Source organism: Orycteropus afer, unplaced genomic scaffold (assembly GCF_000298275.1).
Source record: "Orycteropus afer afer isolate SDZICR_OR568_19922 unplaced genomic scaffold, OryAfe1.0 scaffold00707, whole genome shotgun sequence".
Taxonomy (NCBI): Eukaryota; Metazoa; Chordata; class Mammalia; order Tubulidentata; family Orycteropodidae; genus Orycteropus; species Orycteropus afer.
This window is the reverse complement of record NW_006922294.1, coordinates 56620-60932: the sequence shown is the minus strand read 5'-3', so window position 1 is coordinate 60932 and position 4313 is coordinate 56620.

Sequence of the window (4313 nt, the reverse complement as noted above, 5' to 3'; positions counted from 1 at the left end):
TAGAAAAACAATCAATGTATTGCACTGCATAAATAAAACAAAGGAAAACTACCACATGATCATATCAATTGATGCAGAAAAGGCATTTGATAAAATCCAACACCCATTTCTGATCAAAACTCTCAGCAAAATAGGAATAGAAGGGGAATTCCTCAAGATAATTAAGGGCATATAGAAAAACAATGGTCGATATTATTCTCAATGGAGAGAGACTGAAAACATTCCCTTTGTGAAAGGAAACCAGACAAAGATGCTTTTACCACCACTCTTATTCAATATTGTATTAGAAGTCCTAACCATAGCAATAAGGCAAGAAAGATAAATAAAAGGAATCTAAATTGGCAAAGAAGAAATAAAACTCTCTATTTGCATATGATATAATCCTATACATAGAAAATCCTGCAGACTCAATAAGGAAAATACTGGAACTAATAGAAGCCTTCAGCAAAATGGGAGGATACAAGATCAACATACAAAAATCAGTAGGATTCCTCTATACTAACAAAGAGAACTCTGAAAAGAAAATTAGGAAAACAGTACTATTTTTAATAGCCACCCAAAAGATGAAGTTCTTAGGAATAAATCTAACCAGAGACACAAAAGACTTATACAAAGAAAACTACAAAACATAACTATGAGAAACCAAAAGAGACCTATATAAGTGGAAGAATATTCCTACCATGCTCACGGATGAGAAAATAACACTATAAAAATGTCACTAATACTCAAAGCAATCTACAGATATAATTCAATTGTGATCCAGATTCCATCATCATTCTTTAAAGAGTTGGAAAAAGTAATTATCATATTTTTGTGGAAAAGAAAGAGACCCGAGATAAGTAAAGCACTACTAAAGGAGAAGAATAAAGTAGGTGACCTCACAATCCGCAATCTCAAAATCTACTATACAGCCACAGTAGTCAAAACAGCCTAGTATTGGTTCAATGACAGACATATAGACCAATGAACAGAAATTGAGAATGCAGAAGTAAATCCATCCATCTGTAGCCAGCTGATCTTTGGCAAAGGGCCAAAACCCATTAAATGGGGAAGAGATACTCTCTTTAACAAATGATGCTGGCAACGCTGGACGTCCATTTGCAGAAAAATGAAACAAGATCTATATCTCACACCATGTGCAAAAGCTAACTCAAGATGGATTAAAGACCTAAATGTAAATCCCCAAACCGTAAAGATCATCCAAGAAAAAATAGGGGCAAATATAGGGGCCCTAATACAAAAAATAAAAAACCAAACTCACTGCCATGGAATCAATTCTGACTCACAGTGACCACCTTTTGGGTTTCCAAAAAATCTTTTTTTTTGGTTTCTGTAAACCTTTATGGGAATAGATAAATACACTATCAAACATAACTAAAACTGCATGAACAGCAGGAGACAAAATAGATGACTGAGACGTTCTAAAAGTTAAACATTTACGTGCATCAAAAGACTGTCAAAAGAATAAAAAGAGCTGCCACAGACTGGAAAATAAGTCCTAGTAACAATATATTGGACAAGGGAACTAATCTCTAAAATTTGGAGAAAATATCAACGCCTCATCAAAAAGAAAATAATAAAGACAAGCAATCCACTTAAAAAATGGGGAAAGGACATGAACAGACATTTCACCAAAGACATTCAAGCAGCTAACAAACACGTGAGGAACTGCTCACAATCATTAGCCATTAAAGAGATACAAATAAAACAACAATGAGATATCAGCTCACCCCAGCATTAATGGCACAATAAAAAAAAAAAAAAAAATCAGAAAACAAGAAATGCTCGTGAGGGTGTGGAGAGACTGGAAACCTCATACACTGCTGGAGGGACTGTAAAATGTACAACCACTGTGGAAAATGGCTTGATGCTGCCTTAAGAAGTTGGAAATAGAAATACCATATAATCCAGCAATCCCCCTACTGGGTACATATATGCTAGAGAAAAAAGAGCCGTGACATGAACAGATATATGCACACCCATGTTCACTGTAGCATTATTCATAATAGCAAAAAGATGGAAACAACTTAAGTGATCATCAACGGATGAATGGTTAACCAAACTACGGTACATACACACAACGGAACGCTATGCAATGTTAAAGAATAGCGATAAATCAGAGAAACACCTCATGATATGGATGAACCTAGGGCACATTATTCTGAGTGAAATTAGTCAATCACAAAAGGATAATTATTGTATGAGACTACTACTGTAAAAAGTTAAGAAAAGTTTTACACACAGGAAGAATCGTTCTTCAAAATTTACCTGTGGTGGGAGGGGAGGAAGTGAAAATCACCACTGCTGACTGCTCTGAAAGGGATCACAATAAAAGGTCCCCAGAAAGAGTGAGGGGAAAGGTGGAAGAAAAAAAATACAGTTCATCTGTGACATCATGTGAACCTGGTAGTTTGGGGAAAATAGATAGCCTTATGACAACTTTTCTATTCCTTCTATTGTAATTGATCTCTAAATTTTCAAAATCTTCTGAGGTCAGCCTTGAAATTTAACATTTCTGTTGTTGTTGTTAGGTGCCGTAGAGTCCTTTCAGTCTCATAACGACCCTATGCAAAACGAAACACTGCCTGATCCCAGGCCAGCTCCATGATCCTTGCTATACTTGAGCCCATCGTCACAAGCACCATGTCAATCCACCTCGTTGAAGGCCTTCTGCTCTTTCATCGACCTTCCACCTTACCAAGTACGACATCCTTCTCCAGGGAATGGTCCCCTCTGACAACATGACCAAAACAGGTGAGACAAAGCCTGGCCATTCTCGCTTCCAAGGAGCATTCTTGCTGCACATCCTCCAGGACTAGGATCTGTTAGTTCTTTTAGCAGTCCATGGTACCTTCAGTATTCTTCGCCAGCACCATAACTCAAAAACATCAACTCTTCTTCGGTCTTCCTTATTCATTATCCAGCTCTCACATGCATACAAGGTGATTGGAAATATCATGACTTGTGTCAGGCACACCTTCTTCCTCAAGGAGACATCTTTGCTTCTCAGCACTTCAAAGGGGTCCTTTGCAGCTGATTTGCCCAGTGTGATACGTCATCTGATGTCCTGACTGCTGCTTCCATTGGCATTGACTCTAGAACCAAGCAATGTGAAGTCTTTGACAACTTCAATCTTTTCTCCATTTATTGTGATGCTGCTTATAGGTCCAGTTGTGAGGATTTTTGTTTTCTTTATATTGAGATAGAATCCATACTGCAAACTATATTATTTAATATTCATCAGTAAGTGCCTCAAGTCATCCTCACTTTCAGCAAGCAAAGTTGTGTCATCAGCGTATGGCAGGTTGTTAATGATGTTTCCTCCAATCCTGATGCCACGTACTTCTTCGTATAGTCCAGCTTCTTGTATTATTTGCTCAGCACATAGATTGAATAAGTATGGGGAAAGGATACAACCCTGATGCACTCCCTTCTTGATTTTAAAACATGTTCCCTTGTTCTATTCAAACAGCAGCCTCCTGGTCAATGTACAGGTTCATGTGTTCTGGAATTCCCATTCTTCTCAATGTTATCCACAATTTGTTATGATCTACACAATCAAATGCTTTTGTACAGTCAATAAAACACAAGTAAGCATATTTCTGGTATTCTTTTCCTTGACCCAAGATCCATTTGACATCAGCAATGAAAACTCTTGTTTCACATCATTTCTAGAAAGTATATGTTTTATCCATAATTTAAAATTTGTTTGTGCATATTTGAGCAAATAAATCTCCCATGATCTCCATTAATGTTCCTTATGTAATTATTTCTCTATTCTTGTTTTCTTACTTCATCTATTTCTGTTTTCTACCTTTTTTTTATATTAATTCTTCATTTCATCTTTCTTATTATTGTTGTTGTTGTTGTGTTTTGGGTGCAAATTTATAAACAAACTTGTTTTACATTCAATAGTTCATGCACATCTGATTTCATGGCCAGATTACTGTCTCCAACCATAAAAAACTCTCTTCCCTGAGACCACTCCCTCCTTGTGCCCTTCTTATTTATACATTCCTGTCTGCCCAGCTTTCCCTCTGTGTGAGTGTTTTCTAGCTTTTTTAAAAATTAATGGAGCAATAGCTTTTATTAGATGTTTTTCAAAGATACAACTCAGATTTACTGTTTTCAATTTTCTAATTCATTAATTCTTGCTTTTGTATTTATTATTTTTTTATTCTGCTTTATTCTTTGTTTTCTAAATTCTAATATTGGCTACTTAATTTGACTAATTTAATTCTTATTCACTGTAAGCATTTAAAGCTATTAATTTTCCTCTTAGCATTGTTTTAGTAAGATCTCACAGACTCCAG